This window comes from Lasioglossum baleicum, chromosome 10, assembly GCF_051020765.1.
Source record: "Lasioglossum baleicum chromosome 10, iyLasBale1, whole genome shotgun sequence".
Classification (NCBI taxonomy): domain Eukaryota; kingdom Metazoa; phylum Arthropoda; class Insecta; order Hymenoptera; family Halictidae; genus Lasioglossum; species Lasioglossum baleicum.
Window position 1 is genome coordinate 15,258,269 of NC_134938.1, and position 10,145 is coordinate 15,268,413.

Here is a 10,145-nt window from a genome sequence, read left to right on the forward strand (position 1 = left end):
TTTGTTTCGCAATGTTAGCTGATTGTTGGAACGCTGTAAACCGGCATTTTGCAGAAAGCTTGTTACCCCTCCACACCGCTGTGTTACTTCAAAGTCACATATTATGTATGTATTTGCTATTTGCATTTTTCAAGGGTTCTTTCATTTTCTAGCGCTGTTTCTTTGTCACGGTGTGCTGGTCTTGTAACTCTAATTATATTTTCCAAAGCCTCTTCACGCTGTGTACATTTTTCTCGGGGTTGAGAACATTGAATCGCAGAGAGAGAGAGAGAGAGAGTTAATAAAACTTCCCAGTCTTCAGGCCTTCCAATCGACAATTTATGAAGGTCCATAGATTCTATGAACCTTGAAATATGTTATTACTAGACTGCGGATCTTTATGCAACATAAAAAATGTTTGCTTTGATTTCAGGACATAGGAGCCAAATAAAAATTGAATTCTTCATTTAATTATCCTATTAAGCTGAAACTAATACATTGATGGCCTTAAATATTTTTAAAATGTCCACGGCTTTAAATTGTATGCACCTATTTTTGTCATAAATGCATAGTAAATGTCTAGTAATAACTAGACTGCGGATGTTTGTGCAATTTTCAAATTTTTTAGGCAAATTTTAAGAAAGTGAAATCGCGTAGAATCTTATTTTCAGTGGTAGCAGTCATTGTAGGTCTGAAACAAATCAAAGTCGTACTAAATTCTGTGGAATTTTATTTTCTAGCATTTTTTGAACATTTTTTCAAGCCACAAATGCATAAAGATCCTCAGTCTAGTTATTACAATTTATTATGACCTTGAAATATGTTATTACGATTTATTATGACCTTGAAATATGTTATTACGATTTATTATGACCTTGGAATATGTTATTACGATTTATTGTGACCTTGAAATATGTTATTACGATTTATTATGACCTTGAAATATGCTATTACGATTTATCATGACCTTTAAATATGCTATTACGATTTACTATGACCTTGAAATATCCTATTACGATATATTGTGACCTTGAAATATGCTATTACGATTTGTTGTGACCTTGAAATATGCTATTACGATTCATTATAACCTCGAAATATGTCATTATAATTTTATAATTTTTAACCATTGTCTTATTTTAGTTCAGAATATATCAGTTAATCATTTTGTCATAGACGAAATGTAATAGATCCAACATGCATTTTCGTCCGACCCCATTTTAAGGGGATCTTGATCTCCATTACCAGACACGTGTCACACCCAACGTTACCGATATTTCATAAATTTGAGGGTACCAGTAAGAATCGAGTATTCTGTACAATACTTCGTTTCTACTATGGATAAATAATATAATTTGCTAGCGAAAAATATATATATATATGAACAATTCTAAAATGTAATAATACAATCTGATAGTTTCTTCAGCATAAATATCCAATTTCTCTGACCTTGAAATATGATCTCAAGGTCGTGATTTGGAACAGCATTTTTCATCAGTTTTCTCCGAAAAGAGTAAGGCTCGCAGAATTTGTTCGCGTGACCAGACCCCGTAATATGAGCGGCCAAACAGTTTGACTTGTTTAATGAAAAGTACTTTTCAAATAATTGCACAGTAATTCTGGCCGTCAATGAAATTAGGGAAAAGTACGCACGAACGACGAATTCTGCTGAATATTCATGAGTCGCGCGAAATTCGTTTAAATTCCGTTATACAAGGGTCGGAAAAATTCAAGCGTCTCGTTGATTCAGGGCGCAGTGCAGCCTCTGTGCACGCGCACGCGTGTGCATAATGTACACTGCGAAACATACGGAAGTGTGAGCGTAGAAACTCGTTGCTTGAAAACTGTAAGTGAGTTAAACAAAACTCCTTAACTAGATCCCACGTTAAATACTGACTTTCGGCTTAACCCGCGAGTGGGATGTTCCTAATCGAATCGAAATTTCCGTAGACGTCCGACGGAGTTTGGTATCGTCGTGGAACTAAGTTTATCGGATGCTTTCCGGAATGGATTCCGCGATGCGGTACAGCCGGACGTAAGAGTTTCAGCGGGTATCGCGAAACGAATTTTTACAGTGCGCGCCAGAACACGTGGACACCGTTTCAATGGCGGATTCAACGCATTGACACGTTGACTGCTACTAGTCGCACAAAATCCAAGAGATGTATTCAATAAAACAAGAATAGAAGAGACAACACTTTCCATTCGATGTTTCGCTGAACTTCACTTCACGGGACCAAAAGGTTTAGACTTTTTAAAACACAATCCTGTAGATTTTGATAAGGAAATTCCAAAAATCCAAGTTTTAATATTAGGAATTTACTGTCTCAAAAGTTATGGATGTGTAACGTTGATAGCACCGCTCTGGTCAATTGATATTGACACCATCACCTTTTAGTCCGGTCAACGAAAAGTTGTAGAGGGAAATGGAAGGAACCCAATTTTTAACTTTGGAGCTTTGTTTGGACTCGTGTGTTAGGAGGTAAATATACTAAAAGTCCCCTTTTTCAGTTTTCCGCTTATATCTCGGAAACTATGCGTCCTAGCGATGAGACAAAATGTGCCACAAGATTGATTCGATTCAGTTTTTCGCTATCTCGCGTAGTTTCTGAGATATAAAAAGATATAAAAACGTGAGGCAAAAATTTCTTTTTCACAATTAGTGAACTTTGAGCGCGGATATCTCGGAAACTATGCGAGATAGCGGAAAACTGAATGCAATCAATCTTACGGCAAATTTTGTCAGCTTTAATTTTGTATAGAATGGTCTTATTGCTAGGACACATAATTTCCGAGATATAAGCGGAAAACCGAAAAAGGGGACTTTTAGTGTGTTTACCTCCTAACTAGTCCAACTAAAGTCTGAAATTTAAAAATTGTGTTCCTTCCATTTCTGGAATATTTTATCGCGCTACCAAGAAATCATTTTTCTTTTGTTCTATGAATCCACAGTGTTCGTATGTGGCAGGTTATGGAATTGAAAGAGAGAGACAAGAGAGAGGGGAGGAAGAAACAGTGATCGGGAATGAGAGATCAATCTGATACATGCCGATCACGTAGCAAGCTACAAGATACGGTCTCCATAGGTTTTGTGAACGATAAGCTTTTCCTTTCGGGATAATGGGGTCATCGGTGGCGATCCGGGAGGTAAGAGGTCTACTTGCAATTCCGTAAATCGCCGCGGGAAATCGGTACGGGATTTCCTTGAATTTTTGGAGACGGAAGCTGGATACGGGGCAAAAATCTTTCTCCCGAGATTCCCAGATACTACCGGGGAAAGAGCGGATACGAAGGACGGATAAACGAAACTGTGACCTCGTGCGGGGAATTAGTAATGGCGGCTGATGAAGAATATGTGCGGTCGATAGAATAACGCAATTTGGTCTCTCGTCCACGTCCTCGGTCGCAATTCGAATTCAATTTACCCACGCGCGCCGCGGCTTCGAGAGATATGATTCGCGTGTTTACAAAAACAGCAATTTGTTTCTCGGAAATTCGTGTTTCCGCCGGTCCGTGTACAGAAATGTGCTGGTCAAATTAAACGCGAGAAATGCTATTCTAGTTGATCTAGATTTATTGGAAACAACTGGACTTTTTCGAGGTATGAATGGAAAATCAAAAATCATTTCTCATTTCTCACTCACTCTTACAGTATTGTACTGCAGTGCTCACACAGTATTATAGGCACAGTAAGAGTAAATTGGAGTAAATATACCAGACAATAATTAAATAATTAATAATAATAAAAATAATTTTTTTATAATTTTTAATAATTCGATATCGCTAATGAGTGAATGTATTTGATAGTAAATCTTTTATAAAATTTATTCAAAACACCCGCCGTTAAAATTCAACCAATAGCTCGATAGTTTAAGCGACTGATTCAGTAACTGAATTTAGTCGATAGTTTTCAGTAGTTTACAGGTTATTCTCGTATTTACTCTTATTCTCGATGTTCGCTAATTAAATGAATAGTAGGACAGTATGGGACAGTACAGAGATATTAAATTTCGTGATTGAATGATCTTGTCTTTATTTAATAATAAATTCATACACTATGTTATAAATATAAATGTACACAATTTATTTATATCACATATATAGTTTATATCGCATAAATAGCAATAAGATTTTAACATCCAATATGAATTAAAGTATTGAAATATCTATTACACATTTCATTACTTGCATATTTGCACGTCCTGTCATAATTATGTATTTCTAACCTTTTCGTTTCATCGTCTGCATAGACATATAGAGATAGACTGCGCGGCCTGAACGAAGCGCTGAAGCCCACAATGGCGGCATGCGAGAGAGAGAGAGCATTAGCCGGGGTCCATAGCGCTCTCTTTCTAATTGATGTGTCGACACATCAATTAGAAAGAGAGCGCTATGGACCCCGGCTAATGCTCTCTCTCTCACTCTTTGTACCGCGCGCCGCCATTGTGGGCTTCAACTCGCCCATAAGACGGCGCAGTCTATCTCTATATGTCTATGATCGTCTGACACTGACATTTGAAATTTCAAGATGGCGACGTGTAAACAGTCGACTGAAAATAGTAACCCCACCACTACTAAATTCAGTCGATAGTTTAAGAAATCAGTCGACTGAAAATAGTAGTTGAATACTATCGATTTAGTCGATAGTTTTTAGTCGATGGTGCCCATCACTACATCGGGCAGCGATTAATTTCAGCGGAACGCGACGCAACGAGACAAAACAGCGTCGATGGGACGCAGATGGTGGAAGGGAAAGGCTCGATGGGATAACGGGGCGTGAGGACACGACGGTCGTTCGAGAGGGTGGACTTCTCGCAGTTAGCGTCGACATCGCGACGAAAAACAATTAATTTTCGTTCGCGCATTGGCAAACTCCCAGCGGCCCGTAGAGAATCCGAAGGAAAGCAGACCCAGGTAAAACTACACAGCGGAGAGGAGATTCTGAGGATAGAAGCGGGGAGAGGCGAGGGTAGAAAGTTTCGCAGTCGGTGGAAGAAGCGGAAGATGCGAGAAGGAAGCTGATGCTGAAGAAGTAGGAGGGGAACGGAGCCCAGCAGAGGCAAAGAACACGAAGAAGGGACGTCACCGGGGAAGGAAGATGAATTTTATTGCGACACTTGTAAGGTACTCGCCCATGCGAATTCTGAGAAACAAATAGCTCGAGTTATTGCTCGCGCGATTTATTTCTCGACGTCGCGGCAAAGGAAACAACGAGAACGACGGAAGTTAACTCGATTAGAAGGATGGGGAACGAGCAATCCGGGAAAAATTGTTCCCTCGAACGCTATTCGACTTGTTTTATTACGAGAAGGAAGGGAGCTTCTCTCCAGAATCTTGCGCGCAGCCACACATGAACACGTTCTCCAGTGGAACATTCTTCTCTGCCCTCTTATTGAATATCTTTATTCGAGTTACGGGAAGTTTGTAATTCGACTGGTGATTCAAGGGCGGGGACGAATTTATGAATCAAGTGGCGTCTGCTGTAGCATACGAATGTCCCAACAAATGGAAATGATTCCACCTTTTATGGTTAATGAAGACCAGCGGTTTCCAACCTGGCAAGCGAGTACTATGTATTTTGAATAATGGCACAGCAATTTTGATGGTGCCTCGGAGCAGACAACCGAGTGCAAAGGGTTGACGAAAGAAGGTAGAATAATTTGAATGTATTGACGTCGGAAAGTTAAACGAAGATGTATAGTTTCCTTTCGCGTATCCGCTGTTTAGTTTTAATCCGAGACACTGTTTACGACGCATATGTACTTGATTCATCTTCGCGTAAAATTGTTGAAGCCGTTTCATACAAGGACCGAATTGCAAATAGAAATAAAACAGCTCGTGCAATCTCGAACAGCTCGCCACTCAAATACTTTATCGACGCGGAGAATTCTTTCGCGTAACCGGCGCACGGTTCGAAAGGGGTGGCGCATGCAATTCTGAGGGGACCAGTGCGCAGGGCAGATTTATGGGGAAACTTTTCTTCCGAAGCACTTTCGGAAAACTACCCTGATTCTTTTAACCACGAAAATCCGTCATATCGAAAGGTTTCATTATCGGCAACACTGTGCAAACATGCTGCCGTTTAAACTGTTTCTCGCTTGGCTTCCGCGGAATTCAAAAGAACCTGGGGGACAAATGTTCTTTCGGAGATTCGCTGATGACAAACGACTCGCGAGGGAAACCCGTCGGCTGATGCGCGCCGATTTTCATGAAACTTTTCACGAGATTTCATTAGACAAACCTAGGAATTTAGCCACATTTTTTTAGGTGAGTACCTGTAAGTCGCAAACGACAAAAGATATCATAATGTGGTTGAAGTAGAAGTTATAACGTATCTTTGGGCCCATAAATCTGTGTGAAAATTTTTTTGAAAAAAGCACTTTCGAAATTTTTATTTCCAGAAAAATTATTTTTTCGAAACATTTATCACACAGATTTATAGTGCCGAAGATACGATATAACTTTTATTTGAACCGTTTTTTCATATCTTTCGTGGTTTGCGATTTGTAGGCACTCACGTAAGAGGATACGAGGGTTGATTTCTCGCTTAAGGCAAACAACGAGCACAAACGACAAAAGATATCAAAAAGTGGTTGAAGTAGAAGTTATAACGTATCTTTCGGCCCATAAGTCTGCGTGAAAATTTTTTTGAAAAAAGCATTTTCAAAATTTTTATTTCCAGAAAAACTATTTTTTCGAAACATTTATCACACAGATTTATAGTGCCGAAGATACGATATAACTTTTATTTGAACCGTTTTTTCATATCTTTCGTGGTTTGCGATTTGTAGGCACTCACGTAAGAGGATACGAGGGTTGATTTCTCCCTTAAGGCAAACAACGAGCAGAAACGAAATGGTAGCTCTGGAAAAATATTTCTGATGCAAACTAGACTCTGGATCAGTGTATTGAGCGTAGTATTGTGCGGATATATTTCAATACTAGCGATGATTCATTTCTCGGGCAACGCATGGTGAAACGGAACGGGCACAGCGTTCTCGAACAAGCCATGTCCTTAGAATCGCAGATTTATGGGGTAACTTTTCTCCGAGCGGGCGCGACCAGTATTTCCCATAACCGCGAGTACTCATCGCGAAGATATATTATTATCGGTGGCTGCCACCAAATATGCTTCTATCTCGAATCACGTGCGTCACAACAATGCGTATATTACACGTCGAGACGTTTATTGCCTTTAAAACCGTGCCACGGTTAAATCAAACCAGCCCGAGAAAATATGAAACGAAGACCGGCGCTCTGACGATGCATGATTCAATCAGACGATCCAACTAGAAGGGAAGGAAATTGAGTTTGTTCTTCGATGAATGCACGAGCGTAGGAAATTTTGCTTTGATTGCTACCTTCACATTTCAGAAATTGATTCTATTCAGGAACAGAGGGTAATTTGAATTCCGCGAGTGGAATATGATATCGTAAAATGTTGTATATGATATAGTCAAATGATGTAGTCAAATGTTTCTCAAAACTTCTACACAGTTAATAAACGATACAACTAGACTGTGGATGTTTATGCAAAATGGAAATTGTTTGCATTAATTGCAAGGAGCAATCAACAAGCTGAAGATCAAACACGTTAAGGGTAATGTTGTTCAGAACGGTGACCTTGACAAATAATGATAAATAAGTTCAGTTAACCTACCCTACTGAGAAATTCAATTTTCGTCACTTACAACAAATATTTGTAGTGAAAGAACTTTACTTTATCGGACTCAAAATTAGTACCCTTCTCCTACGAATTATGATGTATTTGGTATGTAATCCACTAGATTTGTACCCGGCGCGGATGCAGATCGAAATTTCGATCATCTAGGATCAATACTTGAGAAGTTATAGTCGCTTAAAGTTGAGCATTTTTGACAGGTCAAAAACACCGCAGATTGCTCAACTTTAAGCGACCATATCTCCTCAACTATTGATCGAAACTCGATTCAAAATCAAAGAACTTTCGATAGAAATGAGGTAGAGCGATGAAATTTTTTTTTAAATTGAAGCTGAAACTTGGCAGAATATGGGAAAAATAAGGAGATTATGGTACGAACGTTTTTTAACTTTTTTGGAAAAAAATCATTAGAAAAACCACAATTTTCTTGAAATTGCGCAAGTTTAACGAATTTTCTCAACGTTAAAACACGTTCTTACCATAATCTCCCTATTTTTCCCATATTCTGCAAAGTTTCAGGTTTAATTTTCAAAAAATTTCATCGCTCTACCTCATTTCTATCGAAAGTTCTTTGATTTTGAATCGAGTTTCGACCAAATTGCCCACTGTGCGCCGGGTACAAATCTACTGGATTACATACACATCATATACATATAATTCGTAGGAGAAAGGCACAAATTTTGAGTCCGATAAAGTAAAGAGCAGCCCCTTCTCGTATCTCGCGGAGCGTTAATCATTCCGGGAAACAAGAACAACAAAATTCCCGACGTTAGGTGCTATCTAGGTTTCGATTAAAAATTCTCAGACAAATTCGCCCCGATACGTAGTCGATACACTAATATCGTATTCCCTTTTTATCTCTGGTTCTGATGTTCCTTCCATCCTCTCCTTTCCGCCCACCCCCGGCATTCGTCTAGTTTCATCCAGCTTTCATGCTGTACCAATACGCGCGGCGCAATGGCCCCACAAAGGAATGTATCAATCAAACGTTTATACACGGTACGATGGACGAACGCGGTAGTATTTGCAGGAGGAACAAAAGGCCACGCTTATTACCAGCTTGAAACCCGGCACATCTCTGTTGCTGATGACAGCTACGTGATCCGCAGGGGTTTTGGAAATTATGCGTATGGCCACGGCGTTGAATTTCGAGGTTAAAGTACCGTGTATATCACTGAACGGAACCAGTGTTCCGATATGGCGCATCTTTTCTCGCGCATGCGCGGCGATTTCAGCCTCAATAAAGTAAGATTCTCGACAAAATGGAGTACCTTGAGCACCCCGCTGAATTTTAAAAAATTGGTATGATTTGATTCTGAAAAATGAATGTATAATAAGTGTGTTTGTGTCAGTGTTGGACAAAACTTATATTTAAATACAATTGTATTCATCACAAAACGTCAACGTTGCAGAGATGCTAAGTCGGCACACCTGTATAATGCACCGTTCACTGAACGGAACCCCTTATATAACGACTGATACAATTATAAATCTTTAATGATTGATTGTCTGTTGGACACTGATCATCGAAGAGAAACACTCGGAAACATTTAACCGTTAAGGAATTTGAATTGTGTGGTGGGAAAAAGACAATACTGTTTAGATTTTACGGCGACGGATAATGTTCGACGCATAATCTTATGTCTGGACAAGTGCATTCAACACTCATGATGGACTATCTGTCAGTAATGATTGTTTATATTGCATGTGACAGTTGAGAATGAATGGTATAGATGGCGTTGCGAGCGCGCGTGAGAGAGTGAGAGGCCTCCCTTCGCATCGAGGTATTGAAGGAAATGAAGTTGTGGACCGATTAGCAAAAACAGCGACAATAACTGAACATAATGAGCATTTAAAATACCCTATACAGACTTCAAACAAATTTATAGTGAACAAATGTGGGAGGAATTTCAGGACAAACTAAAATATCAGTTCATTTCAAAAGGCATACTCTATTATGAAAAGTACTACGATACAAGAAAGAAACCATGGTTTTAAAAAAGAGGAATTCCAAGAGACGTAATTGTTAGAGTTTGTAAATTAACATCTAATTATTATAACACTAAGGAATCACTAGCTAGAAAAGGGATAATAGAAAGCGCGGAATGTGAGTGTGGAAATCTTGTAGAAAGTATGAACCACATATTATGGGACTGTCCTCTGTATGAAGAGGGCAGACAAGACTTTATTGAAAAATTAAGAAAAGTTAATATAAATCCTCCAGTAGATGTAAGTTATTTTTTAAGCGAACCAAAGATTAGACTGCTAAAAATACTTAATGAATATTGTGATCTAAACGACATTAAAGTATAAGTTTCAAAAACAAAGAACTAAGAAAAAGTGCAACATATAGTACTGTATAAGTCTAATTGTAACTTAGAAATAAGGTATGAATGTACAGTTGGCTAATGGATCCGAGTGGATTCAAGCCTTGTTATGTTTTTGTTGTTGTTGAGTTTAATAGCAATAAAGATATATTTATTAA

At 38.8% G+C, this 10,145-nt stretch overlaps 2 protein-coding genes across 8 annotated transcripts in view; both read right to left on the reverse strand.

The window, feature by feature from the left end:
• Positions 1-10,145, reverse strand: part of LOC143213078 (uncharacterized) — an 832,749-nt gene that overhangs the window by 159,025 nt on the left and 663,579 nt on the right. The gene's annotated exons all lie outside the window — the stretch shown is intronic.
• Positions 1-10,145, reverse strand: part of LOC143213087 (uncharacterized) — a 179,980-nt gene that overhangs the window by 30,949 nt on the left and 138,886 nt on the right. The gene's annotated exons all lie outside the window — the stretch shown is intronic.